Here is a 19,930-nt window from a genome sequence, read left to right on the forward strand (position 1 = left end):
GGGAAATTTGGGTTCCTGAAGGGCAGGGTGGAGCAGGGGTGACTCAGGGGGGCAGGACCCAGTGCAGGGCAGCCTCTGGCATGCAGAGGCAGATCTGAGAGAAGTGTCTAACTGCCTCTCTGTGCCTGAGGCTTTGCAGGCACCATTTGGCAGCTGCAGTGCGGTAAGGTAACCTGTGGCTTGGTATCCGATGTCCGAGGCTCAAATCTTAGCAGAGCCATTTACTAGGTAGATCGCCCTGGCAAAATCATTTAACTTTTCACAACTTCAGTTTCCCTCTATAGCATGGGACTAAAAAACTATGCTGGGTGGTAAATGAGAAGGCATGCTTGAACATCAGCTCCTCTCCATCTCCCTGTCCCGCTGGCACTTGATATTAGCCAGAACCTTTCAGGTGAGCTGTCAGGCAGGGGCCCATTATGACTTCCAAGCTAGATTTATCATTTACTTATCATATTCATTTTTCTTCTGATTTAAAAAAAAATATTGCTCTAGCCCAGGGGTTAGAGCATCGACCTGTGGGCCAAATGGTCTCGGGTTCAACTCCCGGTCAAGGGCACATGCCTTGGTTGCAGGTTTGGTCTCTGCCCCAGCCAGGACAAGAGCAGGAGGCAACCAATTGATGTGTTTCTGTTTCTCTCACACTGATGTTTCTCTCTTTCCCCTCTTCCTCCCTCCTTCCCACTCTCTTTAAAAATCAATGGAAAACATATCCTTGGTGAGATTAAAAAAATTAAAATTAGAAATTTTTTGTGGGCCCCTAAAAGTTTCACGGGTCCTGGTGGTGTGCCTAGCGGAGAAGTCGGCTCTGGTGTCAGGCCACAAGCCATTCCTGCAGACTCAGGCCTCTTCATTCTTCCTGAATCTTGGGAGTCCCATTGCAATCAAGATGGTTCAGGACAGTGAATTCATAACCAAAGAGGCATTTTACCCCTAAGGTGTTTACTGGGTCTGTGAAGGTGTGCACTGCACATGACAATTGGTTTTCGAGTGGAGGTCTCAGTGTATCTGCATTTCAGGATGTAGCTGTTTGAGTAGAGGGGGGTAGTGAGAAAGCTGAAATCGCAAACTTTATTGGTTCATCCAACGTTTTTTTGAGTATCTACTACATGCCAAGCTCTGTAACAGGAACTGGAGATATACTGCTATGAACAAAAAAAATTGTAGCTTATCTTCTGGTGGAGGGAAATAGACAAGAAACCAAAAAATTATGTCAGGTGGTAAGTGCTAAGCAAAGTGGGGAGAGCGGGTGGTGATAAGGTGGGAATGGAGTTTGCCATTACATATAACATGGTCAGGAAACATGGCTTTAAGGTGATATTGGAGCAGAGCCCCAAAGGAAATGAGGGATGCAGCCATGTGGCCATCTGGGGGAATAGCATTCCAGGCAGGAGAGGCAAGTACAGAGACCACGAGGCAGAAGCATCCTAGGGGTGCTTGAGGAACCGCATGGAAGCCAGAGGCTGGAGCAGGACCCAGGAGAGGCAGGGTGGCAGGAGATGAGGTCAGACAGGTGGCACAGGGCCAGATGATGTAGGGACTTGTCAAGATTTTAGCTTGTAGTCCAAGTGTGATGAGAAGACATTGGAAAAATCTGTTAGAGGAATGACGTGATCTGACTCAGTTCTTAGATCACCTGGCTACTTGCATGGAATAGACAGTAAGTGCAATCGCAGGGACGCCAGTTAGGAGGCAATAGTGTGTTCCAGGTGTTATAGGGACTTGGACCAGAGGGTTCGCAGTTGTGGTGCTGAGAAGTGGTGAAATTGTGGATATGCAGGTAGAGCCAACAAGGTTACTGGTATATGAGATGTCCAGGTAACCAGAGAAAGAGAGGCGTCAAGGGAAACCCCAGCTTTTGGGATAGACAACTGGAAACATGGAATTGGCACTTACTGAAATGGAGAAAGGGGACAGGTTTAGTGAGGACTCCAAGAGTTTGGTTTTGAACATGTTGAGATGCTTCTTAGAGATGTCCCAAACTGAAGCACTGGCAGGGGCTCAGTAGCCCCACATTGACTAGCTTTTGGATGTGGGCTTCCTAGTGGGTGTACTAGTGAGTCAAGGAAGCTCCCTCAGCTGACAGCATTGCCCAGAGAGGGATACAGCTGTGAGCCATCAACAGGCAACACTCCTGGAAGTTGAAGGAAAGTGTCTTAGCCCTGAAGGGGAGACCTGGATTGCACACCATAGTATCTACTACAAACCACCTCTTGTGCCATTCAAATCCACACCATCTGGGAACACCTTCTCCAGGATGCTGGCTGGTCTGTTTGCTTGGGAAACTTATGAAAGGTTAGTGGGATGAACTAGCCACCCCTACCTTTGTCCCCACTACTGCAGCTAGTCTTGAGGCCACAACCAATACTCAAAACCTCCCTCCTATACTACCCATTCTAGAGTCCCCTTGTCTTTGGTCAGCACCTTTGCTGTTTCAAGTGGCTTACCTGCTGGTGTGACCCAGGTCCTTATCCCTAAGGGATCTGAGCAGTGGTGTCACCATGCCCTTCTCAGATCAAGGCTGCACTTTTCCATTCACTTTTTTAATTGGGAGGGGGAGTATCAGAGATACCCCAGTGGATCACATGGGGGCCAATATTCTTCCCTGTCCCCACAGTAATACAGGCTAGCACATCCTGATGATCAGGTCAATCACCTCGGCCAGTGTGGTGATCCTTTCCTTGTCTGCCCATCTCGTGGCCTTAGGATTCTGAAGTGACCAGGGAGCAGCTAATGGCTTCAAGGTTACTGGAAATCCTACTATACCTCATCCTGGTAGCATTCTCTCTTTGGGAACCGGGTCTCTAGACCCACAAAGCCTAGAGTTGCAGGGACTGGAAGCAAAAATTTCTCAAGGTCACTGGAGTGATGGTGAGCGGGTTCACTTCCTGGACCTGTGTATTCTGCTTATTGGAGACACAGTATCATATAACGGCTATTGATTAGGATGAAACTACATCCTAGAGAACAATACCCCAACTGCAAGATATCAACTCCATTTTGGTGCCTCAACTGCACCTTTAAGCAGCTGCTTCTCCACTCTATCACGCCAGCAGGTTCTGGGTATGAAACAGGACCAGGGAATACCATGGTCATGTGACCACTCCACACCTCCTTTGCTGAAAAGTGAGGCCCATGGTCTGAGGCAAGGTTACGCTTGGTCCCATGACAGGAGATCTAATGCTCAGTAAGCCTTTGGATTGTGGTGTTGGCCAAGGCTCTGCAAGCAGGAGAGGCAAATCCAAATGTGAACTATCAACCAGGAATATGTTGTTTTTAAATTCAATCTTTGATAACTGTAAATGCGCATGCAGTTGTAAAAATTAAAACAGAGATCCTATGTACTCTTTTACCCAGTTTCTCTCAGTGGTACATCTTGCAAAACTATAGTATAGTGTTACAACCAGGGTATGGACATGGATACAATTCAGATTGCCCCAATTTTACTTGTACTCATTTGTGTGTGTGTGTGTACATGTGTTTGTTTTGTATAATTTTTATTGTGTGGGTATCCAGCACCACAGAATAGTTCCATCTCCACAAGGATCCCTGTGTTGGTCTTTTATAACCACACTCACCTCTCCCTTCTCCCATTCCTAACCCACGACAATCATTAATCTGTTCTTCATTCTAAAATTTTTCATTTCAAAGATGTTTTTTAAATGGAATCATACAGTCTATAACCTTTGGAATTGGCTTTTTAAATTCAGTATAATTCCCTTAAGATTCATCCAAGTCACGTTCATCAGTAGTCTGTGCTTTTTATTGCTGAGCATTCCATGGTATAAATGTACCAGTTTGAAGGACATCTGGGGCTGCTTTGTTTTTGGCAGTAGTGAATAAAGCTTCCATAAACATCTGTGTACAGGTTTCTGTGTGAACATAAATCTTAATTTCTCTGGGATAAATGCCTAAGAGTGCAACTGCTGGGTCATACGGTAATTGTATGTTTCGTTTTGTAAGAAACTGCCCAACTGTTTTCCAGTGCAGCTGTATCAATTTACATTCCCGTCAGCAGTGTGAGTAATCCAGTTTTTCTGCATCCGCATCAGCATTTGTTGTCACTACTTTTTATTTTAGCAAGTGTGTAGAGAGATCTCATTGTGACTTTAGTTTGTATTTCGCTAATGGCTCATGATATTAAACACCTTTCCATGCACTTATTGTTCCTGTTGAGCGTTCGAGCTCTTCACATCCTTTGGACACTAGCCCGTCAGACACGCGCCTCGCCAACATCTTCTCCTAACTGTCATTTGTCTTTCTATCCTCCTCACAGGGTCTTCCACGGAATCAAAGCTTTTACTTTTGCTGAGATCAGATTTGTCAAGTTTTCCTTGTACGGATCATGCTTTTGGTGTGAAGTCAAAGAACTCTTTGCCTAGCCCTAGATCCCATAGATTTTCTACTGTTTTCCTAAAGTTTTTATAGCTTTACATTTTACATGGAAGACCATCATCCATTCTGAGTTAACTAAGTATGTTTTAATCCCAATCAAGACAAACTGTCTCCTCCTCCAGAGTGAAAAAGGCCCAGTGTAATCAACTTGCCACAAGTGGCTGGCTCGTGTCCTTGAAGAATGGTGCCATGAGGGGTGCTGAGCACCAGTTTCTGTTCCTACCAGGTTGGTCATCTGTGGCCAAAGTAGCTGGACTAGCCTTTGTGACTGGGAGTTTGCACTCAGGTGGCCAATGACAGAAGCTATCTGACATCAGTGGGCTGAGTCATTCTGTCCACTTGGGTGTTTAGTGGCAGCTGCTTTCTGGTGGCCACTGATACATGGTAAAAAGGTCTTCAGGCTTCAAGCCCACTTCCATTGGTCTATCCGCATGCCTCTCCTCCAGGCCTCCTTGCCCCTCACCTTCTGTCTTTCCCCTTCCCAGACCACTGACCAACACAGCCAAGCCACTCACCACTACCTGTGAGTTTCTACTCCTTACTTGAGGTGGCTTCTCTTTGCTCACAGAATGACAGGGACATGAAAGCTGGCCTCCCATGAAGATTTCGCCTCACCCATTCTTCATGGCCACCCCTGGCTGGGCTGTCACCCAGCGCCAGTTCCCCTGTGGCCTGACCCAGCCACGAACTCAGTGTGGCTTCATCCTTCTCTGTCAGCTGATCAGAATGCTCATGTGGCCACGTGTGAGCTGAGGGACAGGTGGTGTAGATGACATGGGAGTCTGCAAGCTACAGAGCCTTTCCAGCCCAGCCTGCAAGTCAGCACGGCAGCACTACTGTATTCAGTTGGTAGAAGCAGTTACAAGCCTTCCAAGGAAACCAGACTTACTTTTTTTTAAAAAAAAAAATTGATTTTGAGAGAGAGAGATTAGTTGTTCCACTTATTTATGCATTCATTGGTTGATTCTTGTATATGCCATGACTGGGGACTGAACCTGCAATCCTGGTGCATAGGGATGACGCCCTAACCAACTGAGCTACCTGGCCAGGGCACACTCTACCTCTTGATGTGGGAATGGCAAGGTCACATTGTAGAAGAGCATGTGGGAGCTACTGAGTCGTCTTTGGAAAATACAATCTGCTACAACAAGGCTTCTCTACTCTGGCTGGTGGGAACTTGAATGATTCCCAGCCTTGCATGGGCTTTAGGAATTTTTCAGCTCACAGCTCCCCGGTAACCGTTCTTTCCCCAGCAGTTGTTCTTTGGTTTGACCTTGTGAAGTGTCACCTTATGCATACAGACTGTATTCAGCCAAAAACTCAACTTCTTGTATGAAGCTCTTCCTCCCTGTAGCTCCTTCCTTTTTGGCATTTATCTAGTGAATTCTAGCCAAGTCAGCTTCCCCAAACTACAATTTCTTTCTCTTCAACTCAGCAAGACCACTGGGCTCTGTTAGGGTTTTTCCTAAACAATCTGTAAAATTGCACTGGTGCCATATTGGGGGGTTAAGCAATCTGAAAACTGCTTCCACAATTGAGGGCTCACCTCATTTGTTTCCCTTCCCTTAGGGATCACAGTCCTGTACTGCCTCTCATCTAACGTCTGGAAATAGTTGTTTCATATCTTCGATCCAGTTTTTCCATTATTTATGGTGAGAGAGTAAGTCCTGTTTTTCAAGGGTAGAAGCAAAACCTGAATACATTTTGAAGAGAAAGCAAACAGGACCGGGTTATGAGTTGGAGGTAGGTTGTGAGAAAGAGATGTGGAAGATGATTTCAAATTTTTGGCCTGATACTAGCACAGAGGCCTTGCCATTATCTGAGGTTAGATCAGAACTGGGGAGTGGGCGGGAGATAACATTAGGGGTTTAGTTTTTAAAATGGTAAACTTGAGATGCCTCTTAGACATCCAAGCGAGGACATCAACTCTTCAGTTAAATATATGAGACAAGTGTTCAAGCTGGAGGTCAGGCTAGAAATATAAAATTGGGAACTGTCTCTGGAAGTGAGTGTGAATAGAGAAGTCCAAGGACTGAGCCCTGGGACACTCCAATAATATTAATATTTGGGGAGATAAAGAGGAACCCTTGAGTTGGTTGTGCCAACTCTCCCTCTCCCCCATCCCCACAATTCTCACTCCCGTGACTGCCCCATCCAGCCTGCTCAATCAGCCTACTCTTGCCGCTTTTCTGGCATGAACTTCTGCTGACCTGTTTTGTCCTGTGGCCATCCAAGTCCAGCCCTGACAGATCAGTTCCAGGACTGCTCTCAGGCCCTGGAAACTGTTCTAACCAGTCCATGTCCTCAGAGTCCTCTGAAGTCATTTGAGATCCATCTGGCACCATCAGGACTGACTCCTCTGCCAACGTATAGGGTGGGAGTAAGGCAAATCGCCTGTGACTTCCAGAGTGAGCAGTGCCTTGGCCAGAACCCCTTCTCATCTGTGGTGGTACCTCCCACAGTGAGTGCTATGAAGAGAGAAATAGCAGATACATCGCTCTAGAACAAGCCAGTTTCTTCTGCCTAAGATTCAGTCCTGCATAGTACTGCTGTGCGGACAACCTTGGTAGTGTCTTCTATGCTAATGAACTCAAAACATTAAGTGCATATTTTCCCAATATCCCAAATTTCCCCATAGCAATTTATTATTGACTGGAGAGTAGTAATTAATATTAACATCATTCATCTAGCCACATGTGAAAAGGACTGTATAAGGATGTTTAACATAGTACTATTTATAAAAGTAAAAATATTAGGAATGACTCACATGACCAACAACAGGCAACTGAGTAAATAAGTTATGATACATCCATAATACGCACGCATTGAAATAATTTTGCAGATACATGAAGAAGACATTTATAACACATTGATTTAAACATTTTAACAAGGCAGGCCAGTGTGTAGTGTTTAAAGCACTTAAAAACAGACTTATAGAGAACTCTATAACTTGAATTCTAACAATTAATGGCTAGGAAGAGAAGGGTGGGCCTGCAGAGAGACTGAGGAAGAGTGTTTAAAGATATAGAAATTACACAAGAAGTGTGTTGAATCATAGAAACCAAAGAGAGATTTTTTTTTTAAAGAGAGAGGGAATGGTCATTTAACCATTCATCTGAATCAAACGCTGAAGAGGCAAGATGAGGGCCAAAAGATGACCACTGTATAACCATGGATACCACTGATGACCATGGCAAAAGCTGTCTGAGAGCAAGAGCCAGATTGGAGTGGGTTGAAGAGTAGATGGGAGGTGAGAAAGTAGAACTATTTTGAGGAATTAGATTGTGTGGAAAAAGAAGGCCACAGACAGAGGATGTGTGTCAGGGATTCTTTTATTATTGAGATATGAATTTATTTAAATAATCATAAGATGGATCCAGTAGAGAGGGAGAGACTGGATACACAAGAGAGATACTGGATAAATAACAGATAAGGTTCATGAAAGTTGGGGGAGGATGGGATATAAAACACAAGCGGTGGAATTGCTCTTGGTTCGTTGGTAAGAAGAAAAACTTCATTTGTAACAGAAAGCAAAAAGGAAGGACAACAAGTGTCTATCAACAGAAGAGTGGATAAAAAAGTGGGGTACATATATACAATTATATACAAATGAATACTACTCGGCCATTAAAAAGAATGAAATCTCACCATTTGTCACGGTATAGATGGACCTAGAGGGTATCATGCTAAGCGAAACAAGTCAGTCAGAGGAAAACAAATACCATATGATTTCACTTATTTGTGGAAGAAGGCCACATATGTGGGATCTAAAGAACAAAATAAACAAACAAAATTGAAACAGACTCATACAGAACAGACTGATGGTGGCCAGAGGGGAGGATGATTTGGGGACTGGGTGAAAAAGATGAGGGGATTAAGAAGTACAAAGTGGCAGTTACAGAACACTCACAGGAATGTACAGTACAGCATAGGGACTACAGTCAACAATATTGTAATAACTATGTATGGTGCCAGGTGGGTACTGGGAACACTGAGGGGAACACTTTGTAAAATGTACGTCTAACCACTATGCTGTACACCTCAAACTAATATAAAATAATACTGACTGTAAATTGTAACTGAAAAATAGTTGTTGTTTTTTAAAAAGAAGAAAGGGTAAAGGTATAAGTAGGTTTTAAACATTTGGTAACATAAAGGAAGAACTCCAAGATGAGGACTTGGGAGAATCAGAGGTCTCAGGAGAGCAGGAGAGTGGAGAAGGTAGGAAAGAGCTATTGATGGGTAGAAGTGCAAGCTGACCAGAGAAATGCAGGATTTTCACCTGCCCTTTGGTTCCATGTGGGATCAGTGATCCTGAATGATAGTGGAAGCAATATGCCTGGCGGCGAGACTTCCTTTAGTAGCATGTGGCTATTTGGGTGCAGGAAATAAGGAAGCAGGTAGATTGATTCACCTAGGGTTGGGATTTCTCCCCCTTGCTTGCAGGCCTGGGTGCATGGGGATGAGCCAGCTGCCAGGCTCTTCTGTGGAAGCACCGCCAGAGGGAAATAGGAAGAGGGTGGTTCCTCTGTCCCCAGTAAATGAGTTTCCCTGCAGTTCACCTTCCAAACTTCCTGTCCCTGGGAGAGCTGGCTTTGTTAGCCTGACACATTCCCCACGTAGAGCTCAGCTCCCCATAAGCTGTTTGCTGTTTCTGCTGGCTTGTCAGGAACAATCCCTTTCAGTCTTCAGGAAGGTCTTTTTATATGTGCTGCTTCTTGATCCATACTGTGCTGTGAGTGCATGGGAGGGACAGGGCTTGACCTCACTGTTAGTGTCTAGTGAGGACAAAACAGTCTTCTTTAACGCTCCAACTCCCTCAATACTCCGGTGCCAACACTTCCTAAAAGAAGCAACAGGGCTTCACTTTCCATTTGCTCTTGGCTTCTGTGGAAAGCAACACAGCATGGAGACACTTATTGTCCTCAGCTCTGCTCTGGGTTTTTTACCCAAGGAAGAGAAACAGGGCAGCCAAGTTATAATTCGTGCATGTGTGACATTCCTAACCTGGTCACTGGGTGAGCGTTGGCCTTGGGAGGGGAAGGGAAGGGCTGGTGGAGGAAGATGGAAGGAGTGATGGAATCAGGTTCCAGTGCAGGCTCAGGCTTCAGCGGAGGCTTCTACTAGAGGACAGAGAGAGAGTGGGCAGGGGTGAGCGACTGATGGCTCTGCCGACGTGTGAATAACATTCCCCAATCAGGCTGGCTTTGGAAACAGGCTGGCCTTGGCAAGAAAGCCACCCCTCACTCCCACCCCAACATATACTCCAACCAGAGAAAGGCCAACCCCATTTTTCCTGTGTGGCTTTACTCCCTCTGGGCAGGGGAACCCCATTTAAATGATAAGCCACTGGCTGGCTGACAAGAACTGGGACACTTGCCATCTCTGGGCCTGTTACTTCACCTACATTCTGAGAGTTGAACAGGATGATTTCTAAGGCTCTTTCAATTCTGGCTATAAATCTGATTGAACCTGGAATGACATCAGGTCCTAATTGTTTTATGGTCACTGGATCCCAAGGGCTTAACACACATTAGATGATAAACACACTATCCTAGTACTGGTCGCAGGGCTGATGGGGAGAGGGGGAGGGCAGAATAATTTAGGATGGTTCCTCCCTGAGGGTTGAATCCACATGGCTCTGACTCCACTTTTTAGGGCTCACTTTCTTTACTGTAAAATGAGACTCTGAAGCCTAGAAGATCTTTAAGATGCAGTTCTGATTTTCTGTGTTGAAAGTCTCTGTCCTCAGGCAATTATGAGCCTCGGTGGATAAATGCTTACTGAGCATTTGCTTGGCATGTTGCAGTGCTATAGCGAAACATGATCCCTATCCTCAAGGAGCTCACAATGTATTCTATAAAATAATAAGCTACATACATAGGGAAATATAGTATAACACACAATATCATCCATAGCCAAATGAGTAATACAAAACAATAAGCAACCCAATTAAAAAATGGGCAGAGGAACTGAATAGGCATTTTTCTAAAGACATATGGCCAACAGGTCCATGAAAAGGTGCTCAACATCACTAATCACCAGGGAAATGCAAATCAAAACCACAATGATGTATCACCTCACACCTGTTACTGTTAGAATGGCTAACATAAAAAAGACAAGAGGTGACAAATGTTGGTGAGGATGCAGAAAAAAGGGAACCCTTGTACACTGTTGGCAGGAATGTAAATTAGTATAGCCACTATGGAAAACAATACGGAGGTTCCTCAAAAAATTAAAAATACAACTACCAGCAATCTCACTTTTGAGTATGTATCTAAAAGCACTGAAAACAGGATGTTGAAGAGAGATCTATACTACCATGTTCATTGCAGCGCTATTCACAAGAGCTAAAATATGGAAACAGCCTAAGTGTCCATCAATGTGTGAATGACTAAAGAAGATGTGGTATATATAGAATGAAATATTACTCAGTCATGGCAAAGAAGGAAATCTTGCCTTTTGTAACAAGAGGATGAATCTTGAGGGCATTATGCTAAGTGAAATAAGCCAGACAGAGAAAGAATACTGTATGGTATCACTTATATGTGGAACCTAAAAAAAAAGAAAGGGTCAAACTCATAGGAACAGACAGTAGAAAAGTGGTTGCCAGAGGCTAATAGAGAGAGGTTGGTAAAAAGGTACAAAGTTTCAACTGTAAGATGAGTAAGATCTGAGGATCTAATGTAAATTATGGTCATTATAGTTGATAACACTGTATTGTGTAATTGAAATTGCTAAGAGATTAGAACTTAAATGTTCTCACACACACCAAAAAAGACAAATATGTGAGGTGACAGATGTATTAACTAACTAGATGAGGGAATCATTACACAATGTATACGTATATCAAATCACCACGACGCAAACTTTATATGTCTATTACACCTCAATAAAGCTGAAATTAAAGAAGAATGTATAAATTAAATGGCAACATTTTCCTAATGAGAAGTCATTCCTTTTTTATCAACAAGAAAAATGTTTTTAATTAGAAACATATAAAAAGTTATGATCTAAACAAATGAAAAAGATTAGTGAGATTACCCATGTAAGGTATTTAGCATAGTGTTCCATAATGATCCCTTTTCCACTCCAACCTCCAAAAAAGTCCAGCTGTGGGAATGTGACTCCAGATTAGGGAGGGCTCAGGACAGATGGCTTGAACTGATACGACCCTGGCTTAATGCAAAATTGAAAGTCTAAGTCTGTGTGTACGAAGGACCTGCAAGTGGCAGGAGTACAAGTATAGACCATTATCTAGGCCTAAAGGTGATGCTTGCTTTCCCAGGAAAAGGCTCCAGGTGCAGACGCAGTCAAGTCAGGATGAGAGACGGTCAGCATGCAAATGAGACTGTCGAGGGTGAGGGAGCACAAGGAGCAAGAAGGCAGGGTACACAGGGCAGGGTCAGAAAGGGGCATGCAGCTTGCTCCAGGCACATAAAAGAGCTAGTTCTGTCTGCACTTAGTATGGGATTGTGTCTCCCTTGTTGAGTTTCTCTATTCCAGACTGACATGTCCACCTAAGACAAGTTTGGAATTGATTTGGCCTAGATGGTAGAGCGCTTTAAAACTGTTTCCCTCCAAGTAAATTCGTGACATGAGAAAACCTTGTAGCCATAGCCCATGGAATCCCGGGCTGTGGACAGCATCTAAATTGGTATCTGTGTGTGGTGAGAAAAATAGAAAGTGTCATAAAAGGGGATGCCAGCACCAAACTGTGTATGTTTTTTGTTAATAATATGCTAAGGAAGGTTTGAACCTTATTGTAAAGAGTACTTAGCATAGTGCCTGGAATGGAGGGGACATTAGATACGGTTTTTTGATAACTGAATAAATAAACAGATGTATGATAGACACTGAGCAAACGTTGGCTACTTATCTTGGTTCATGTCTTTAAAAATGGGGAGACTATAATCATGTGCTTTCCGCCATATATAAAGTTATATTTCCAATACATCATTAAGACCATTCACTTGGTATTTATGTGGTGTGACCTGGGCTCTAGGCTTGCCACTTATTAACTATGTGACCTCAAGTAAATGACTAATTTTCTCTGTTTTTTTTTCTTTCCCCTTTTTAATCTATAAAAAGAGGAGGTTGAATAGAGTACATGCTAAACTATCTTTCAGGTCTCAACTTTTGAGATTATTCTGTGGTTCTGAGATAAGAGCTCCTGTGTGCAAAGTCAACTCAACCACAGGGGGACGAAACCCATGAACCTTGTTCCATTAGCACCATGCTGGAACCAAACTACCCTACAGTAGCTTGAGTCAGCATCCTTAACACAGATCTAGGGAACCCCCAACATCCATAGTGGGCTTCTTAGGGTCTATGAACTTGCATTCTCTCCCCACCCTCTTATAAGCAACATTTTGTGTGAAAGTATGTTATGAATTTTTCTGAGGTATGTGTCCCTAGATTTCAAAGATTCTAAAAAACATGTATAACCCCCAAATGGTTAAGAAATCCTTGAGCTTTTTAGAGGACAAATGTGGAAACCTATGCTTCCAACACTATTGCATTTAATCTGATAAAGGAATAAGTCCTGGTTGTAACCACGGAATTCTAACAGAATTCAGAACAAAGGTCTGAGCATTTCTATGTATGAGGCAGTGATTCTAACTACAGGTGAGTCTGAAACCCTCTTGACAGAATGACAGAAAAAAAAAATTAAGCCTGACTGTAGGGCAGTAATCTCTGAGCTGGGTAGAGTACCAACCAGGTGGGGTTATACAGAGGTATGTATATGAGAAGTTCCCCAGTGTAATGAAAATCTCTACCCGACATGATGATATCCAAGATTCTCACAGAGAGACAGGTGGCAGGGATGGAAAAGAGGCCTGTAGCCGTCAATGGTTTGGTTCTTAGCAGTCTAACAAGTCAAAGGCAAATAGGTGGAGGCTGTGCCAACTGAGAGACAGAGATCCCGTTGAGCTCTCATTACTGCTGTGCTGTGGAGTTCTTATGATAATTCAGTGGAAACCACTCAACCTGGTTGGATCCCAATTCCTTTATTTCACAGGGTATTTAAGGTAAGAAGAGAGAACTTAAATTTCTAAGAGGTAATCCCAGGAAATTAACAAGGTTTACTTTCTTAAGAAAAGGAAGAGGTATATAAGGAAGTTGAGATATTAATGGGGATTTACTCAGAGTTCACACTTGGGGGCCTTAAATGAATCTAAGAATTACTAGGGGTTTAAGGCAACCAGACCTACTACCAAAGATCCACAAGTGTCCCCAGGGCAGTCTTCAGACCTATCTGTTCACCAACAACTCACCCAAAGGCTTGTTCCAAAGGCTCTCAGAGTTAGTTGGCTCTAGTTGCCAGAGCCCCGTGTGCATGGGGCCACAGGTTTGGCCTTTGTGTATATATGACTGTTACACATTAGACTGAGCTCTAGCCCCAGCCAGAAGTCACACATGTGCAACACTGGGGACATGCAGGGAGGGTGTAAATAGATCCCCATCTTTGGAAACCAGCTCAAAGTACACTTTTGCTAAAACTGCATACCTAACATCTTAGTTTCGAGCAGAGTGTACCTATCCTACATGTCATGGTCATTTCATAGTAATTTAAAAAGAGACGGTTCACTCCTAAGCGCTGCTTAGGCTGAGGTGCTGGCCTAGTGGACTGGCCAACTGGACTGACTGGTGATTCTCCCTCAGGAAGTAAGTGCTCAGAATTCCTGTCTTCGGGGAAACCACAGAGCTCTTCTTTCTCACAGCGCCTATCTCTCCAGGCACCTCAGCCAGAGCCTGCAGGACTGGTCAGCCAGGCTCACAGTGAGAGCTGTAGCTGAGTGTCAGGCACACAGAACCAGAGGGCTGGGCCTTTGACAACAGCTCCCAAAATAAGGTGCCAAGCCCTACTTCTCACTTTTCCCTTGCGCCCTGTTAAGATGCTGGCACTGCCTTTGGAGCCATTACTCAGCAGCCTGAATGTACAGAAATAGGCAGAGTGCACTGACCCAGGAGGCTACCACTCTTTCCTCCGGCAGGGCCCTGTCCTGGGGTGGTGGGCCCAGGCAGTGCTGTGGGGGGACATGACCTGGAGTCCCACTCTCACTTCCTGTCAGGCAGTAATCTCGTTATAGGACAGGGCTTCACTTCTGTTTCTAGGCCTTTGAAGGTGTCTCCTCCCCCATGGGCTGTACACCACCAGCTAACGGGTGGACACACTTCCCTACTTTCTCCATCTTTCAACATACACTCTTTCTACCTTCTTATCCTAAAAGAAAACCTGGCCTGCCCTGTTATCCAGCCCTCTCTGAAATAGGCAGCCTTTCTACCTCCCCTGGTTCTAAATTGAGGTCAGAACAGGCTGGCATTGTCCAGGCCGCGGCTCCCCAATCCCTCCTGGGCACACCATTCTATCTTACTGCCACTTTGTCCTTTAGATCTACTGATCTCCAGCACTCTTTTCCCCTCCTCAGTGGCTTAACACCTGCCTCCCAGCTTTCTTGGCCACTTTGTCCCTGCCACCCGTTTTCAGTCCTTCTGATACCCTGGCCTCACCATCATTTTGAAAACTACACAGGTCCCTAAATTCTGTCCAACCTGTCACTCACTGTGACCAACAACTGGACATGGCATCAGAATGGTGTCATCTCAAATTCTCACCCTACTCTGACCACAATCTACTTCCTTCTACGTGTTGAGGTATTTCTCCCTCACCTGTTCACTCTTCCCAGAATCTCCTGCTTCCTCCATATTGAGCCTGGATCCCTTGGCCTACAGCTTCCAGGGTGCACAGGTATCCCTCACTCTTCCCCGGGGCCTTCCTTGCTGATTTCCCATCCTGGGTAATCCCTAAATCCGCTTTCTTTGCTTTTGCTCTCAGACTGCTGAGCTCTGCTGGAAATTTACAAGCTTCCTGCGGTGTCTGAGCCATTACATTAAGGCCATGCCTGTCTGACTCTTCGCTACTACTTGCTCTTCAAGGTGGGAATTCTGGAACCCCAAAACAATCATGAAAGTTAAAACTCAGTATGTACCCGGCACTTTACACATACTAACTCACTGAATCCTCCAATGACAATGAGGAAATCACTGTTACTCCTTTTCTCATTTTCTGGATGAGGAAATTGCAGCTCAGAGAAATTAAGTAAACTGCATCAGGTCATACAATCAGTAAGTGGTGAGACATTATGCTATGTCTCATCATAAGATGATCATACACTCTGTCGAAACTTTGACTTTTATCAGAGCTCCTGCTCGATATTGTCAAATGCAACTGACAACATTTATTCTTCATCTTGCCTGACTTTATTCAATTTTACTCCCCAAAAATCTGTCCTGGACTGTCCCTTCCTAAAACGGCTCCTCTGTCATTTTTGTAAGCATTTATTTCTCTAATAATCACCAAATGCTGGCTTTTCTCTACACTACTGGCTCTCAAAGTGTGATTCATAGACCAGCAGCATTAGTCTGGCCTGGGAACTTGTTAGAAATGCAAATTTTTAAGCCCCACCTCTAGAATCAAAAACTGGCAGGGAGAATGGCTGTGCTACACATTCTCCCTGGCCAATCTCCAAGCTCCACTTCAACATTCCTCCCTACTCCCACTGAATACTCCTAAAATTCCTTCCACTTCGGGGTGTCTCCAGAGCTCCAGTCCTATAATGAACTCCTGATAGGCATCTCCACTGGCAACCCGTTAGGCGTCTGCTAGGAAAAGAATCTACCATAATCCTATCATTTCTGTATCCCCTTTCCCCCAGATGATAATACCATCTACCCAGGTGTAAGAGCTAGGATCCTGGGATTCATTTGATTCCTCTCATGTTTACCCACCTAAAAACCCACTGGTTTGTCATTTCAGGAGTAACTCTCAAATTGGTAATACCCTCTCATCTGCACTGCCATGACTACTTCGGGCCCCTCCCCACAGCATGGATTCTGACAATCACCTTCTAACTTGGTCAACGGCCTAAAGTCTGCTCTTTCCAATCTTCCCTCCAAACTGCTACTCCTATCATCTTTCTATAATAAAAATCTAACTGTGATGGTCCCCTCCTTAGTGTTTCAGTGGCTGCCCAGTGCCTTGGACATAAAATCCAAACAGTATGGTGGCACTGCAGGTGCCTGCAGTGCCCTGACCCCTACTCACCTCTGCAGCCTAATCTGCTGTTCTTCACAGGTTCTCTGTGCTCCAGCCCTCGGGGGAGACTGGAGTTAGAGTTCCCTGGACAGGCCACTCTTTCTCAGCCACACGGATGTTAATGCTATTTTGCCATTTCCTTTGTGAGGAATGCCCTTCCTTCACTTACCCATCTGGACAATTTCTTCTAGGGCTCTGCTGAGTCAGCTTCTGTATGAAACCTTCCCTGGATGTCCAGGCTGTTTGATGTGTTCCCACAGCCTCTACAAAGCCCTTAGGACACTGTGTTCTGTTCTCTTGTCTGTCCTGGGAGCAGCTTGAGGACAGGCTGGTATGTTATCTGTTTAGTGCAATCCTGACATACAGTAGGTATTCAGCACATAGTTGCTTAACAAGAGAAGGACTCCTTTCTCTTTTCTTGAAAGGGATCTACACTTACTATTTCCTAACCACCCCTATTTCTTCATCCCAGCCATATTTCACCCCTATCATGCTACTGAAATAGCCCTTGAGGACAGTGATGAGCTAACTGCCCAATAATTTGGCCTTATTCAAGCTCTCATCTTCATCAACTTCTCGGCAGCAGCAAACCACTTGTTTCTCAAAAAATTATCTTCCCCGAGTTCCTGAGCTGGCACTTTTTGAATTCTATGCCAGGCAGAGGAAACACCTTGAACAAAAACAGGATAGTACTGTATATTTAGAGGAATGGCTAATAGATCAGCAGAACTGGGATGCAAAGAATGTGGGGTACCAGAATGGATTCTGCCATTAACTAGTTTTGTGACCCTGGTCAAGTTGTTTAACTTCCCCGGGCCAGTTTCTGCATCTTTAAGAATTTGATGTCTATGGCCCATTTCTGCCTTGATTTGATGACTGATCCTGGGAAGGAAAATAAAATATAAGAGTGAGGAAGAAGGAGAGGAAGAAATGTGTATAGTGTGGAACTTTTAGGAAGGTAAAAGCTGTGGGACCCTGTTAGTGCTCCTTGCTACCTGCAATCTTCTGCTCAGTCCCAACCCCATGTTTGAGCCATCACATGGTTTGCTAAGGCTCAGTTCTGCTCTTTCAAACTGAATATACTGAATCCTGACGGTATATGGAAGGCAATTTAGTCCATCCTTCTGCTTTAAGGGAAAAGAGGATTCTCCATTTTCCTCAGAAAGTATCAAGAAGATCCCACAGGCTCCCCTAGTAACTTGTTTCCTTTGAATAATAGTTACATGATCCAGTCTGTCTAGAACTCCCCCATCCCCACCCATTGAGCATCTTCTCTAGAGAACTACCCAATTTTCATTCCTTTTTAAAAACCTTTAAAACACTATGAATTCTCAGACATATACAGAAAAGTGAAGGAAACATAAATGCAAGATATTATAGAACACCCATGTGATCACAACCAGAGGCAGACTCTGCCATAACCTAGTCCTCCATGTATTACTTCCCAAGCACTGCCCTCCAGAGAGAAGCACTGTCTTGATTAATTTAATAATCACCTTTATTTTGCCTCTTACTACCCATGTATATATTCTTCAATACTAGTTCAGCATTGCCTGTTTTTCTGTGAACACTTGATACAAACAAAATCAAACTGTACGAGTTCATTTCCTGCTTCTTTTGCTTAACATTCTAACATTTCACATTGTCATGTGTAGCTAGTTCATTGTTTTTCATTTCATGATTATACAGTGCTCAGAGTATCCCAATTTATCAATTCTACTGCGAACCCACATTTGGGCTGTTTCCAGACTTTGGGAAGTATAAACAATGCTTCTATGAACGGCCTTGTATGTGTGCAGTGCACGTAAGCCTCCCTAGGGTACTGGGGTGGAACTGTTGAGTAGTACGGTATGTGCGTGTTCATCCTCAGCCTTCATTCTCTCCTTTATATTTGTGGGCAAGCCTTTCTCTACTTTTTTCCTAAAGAATTTTAACTTCTTCGCCTTTGTCCGTTTTTCAAACTTTCAACTATGTTTGTCAATCTTCTTCTTGTGTTCCTATAACATGTTTCAGTCCTGATTCTACACCTGTATATTACCTTCCTCCTGTAGTTAAGAGTGGCTTCCTCTCCCAAGGAGTAAATTTTTTTTTAAATTAGTCAAGTAGAAAATGTATTTGGAACATTTTGAGAGTTCATCTCTTTCAAATGTGCACAAAATGGAAAGCATATATTTGTTTAGTACAGGGCCAGGGCCAGGCTTCTTTCTGCGAGGCATTATATTATGGGAATTACTACTGTGGGCTTTTGAGTCAGACCAAGTCCACAAGCTGCTACTTGTTGGCTATGTGTCTTTAACTTCTTTTGTGCTTTAGTTTCCTTACCTGCCAAAATGTGTATAAAAGTTACACTACTTACAAGATTATTGTGTGTATTATATGCAGTCATCTCTAAGTTTGATCAAGAGAAGTTTATAAACTTGGTCTTCAGGCAGGAAAAACAGTAATTCAAAATGCCTTCAGGTTGTGTAGTGAGGATACATACCACGAGTTTGTACTGAGTGTTTACCGTGAGCCTAAACACTCTGCTCACCCTTCCTTGTGGGGTGGCTGGCGAGGGTAGACATGTGAGATGCTGCCTGTGTGGCCACAGACCACAGAGTGAAGTGAATTGGGAATCAAACCCACAACCCTGGCTTCAAACACTATTCAACTAGCCAAACTGACATGAAAAAGGGGAAAGTAAATGGGATTAGAAATGCTGTAAACAAGAAGGCAAGAGAACACCACAGGATAACTCAACAAGCTGTTCTACATGGCATCCTGTCTTTGTACAATTTATTGTACAGGAGAGTTGGCTGGAACAGAAACCATTGCTAATCTTCAAAAAAACCACATTTTAATTTTCCTTATCCTGCAGGCACTCCACGTATAATTCTAGGGCCAGATACTTAATTACATGTGCAACGCTTCAAGGCCAATACCTCATTACCTAATTAGGGAGCTAAGAAATGTTTATTATAACCGTCCTCTTCCTACCCCCAACCTGAAATTATTAATCTTCATTTCAGCTCGCCTGCTAGTCCCCTTTTGTGAAGATACTGGTTTTTGGACTCTTACTCCCACATAAAGCTCTCTAAATCCAATAAGGCTTTTGAGGAAGAAGCATTTCCAACTTGACATGACCGTTGGGCTGACTACTGACTCATTACAGAGGCAATAATACCTAGTGAACTTTATTCTTTTTAGTTCTTGTACCACTATTGTTATTTCAGATGCACTTAATAAATCCTCCTATTATGCTTCTTTTCATATAATTCTTGGAAAATTATGTTTGAGTGTAGTATAGGTAATGGGAAAAGGGTGGAAGGATAAAAGAGAAAAACTGGTGCTGCATGATTACTGAATGATGGGTTATTTGTGAAGTTCATGTCAATATAGCAAGGCTAGATATTATCTGGTGATACATTGCTACAGTAAAGGGCTCATTATTTATAA

General features: G+C 43.8%; 1 protein-coding gene across 3 annotated transcripts in view; it reads right to left on the minus strand.

The window, feature by feature from the left end:
* Nucleotides 1–19,930, minus strand: part of DTL (denticleless E3 ubiquitin protein ligase homolog) — a 127,463-nt gene that overhangs the window by 62,166 nt on the left and 45,367 nt on the right. The window contains exon 16 of one of the 3 annotated variants that reach the window (XM_081122001.1): nt 6,847–6,863. The exons of the other annotated variants lie outside the window; for them this stretch is intronic. The gene's annotated coding sequence lies outside the window, so the exon portion shown is untranslated. Of the gene's footprint in view, nt 1–6,846; nt 6,864–19,930 lie in introns of those variants that run through there. 3 annotated transcript variants of the gene reach the window in all.

This window comes from Miniopterus schreibersii (genome assembly GCF_964146895.1).
Source record: "Miniopterus schreibersii genome assembly, chromosome: 19".
Lineage (NCBI taxonomy): Eukaryota > Metazoa > Chordata > Mammalia > Chiroptera > Miniopteridae > Miniopterus > Miniopterus schreibersii.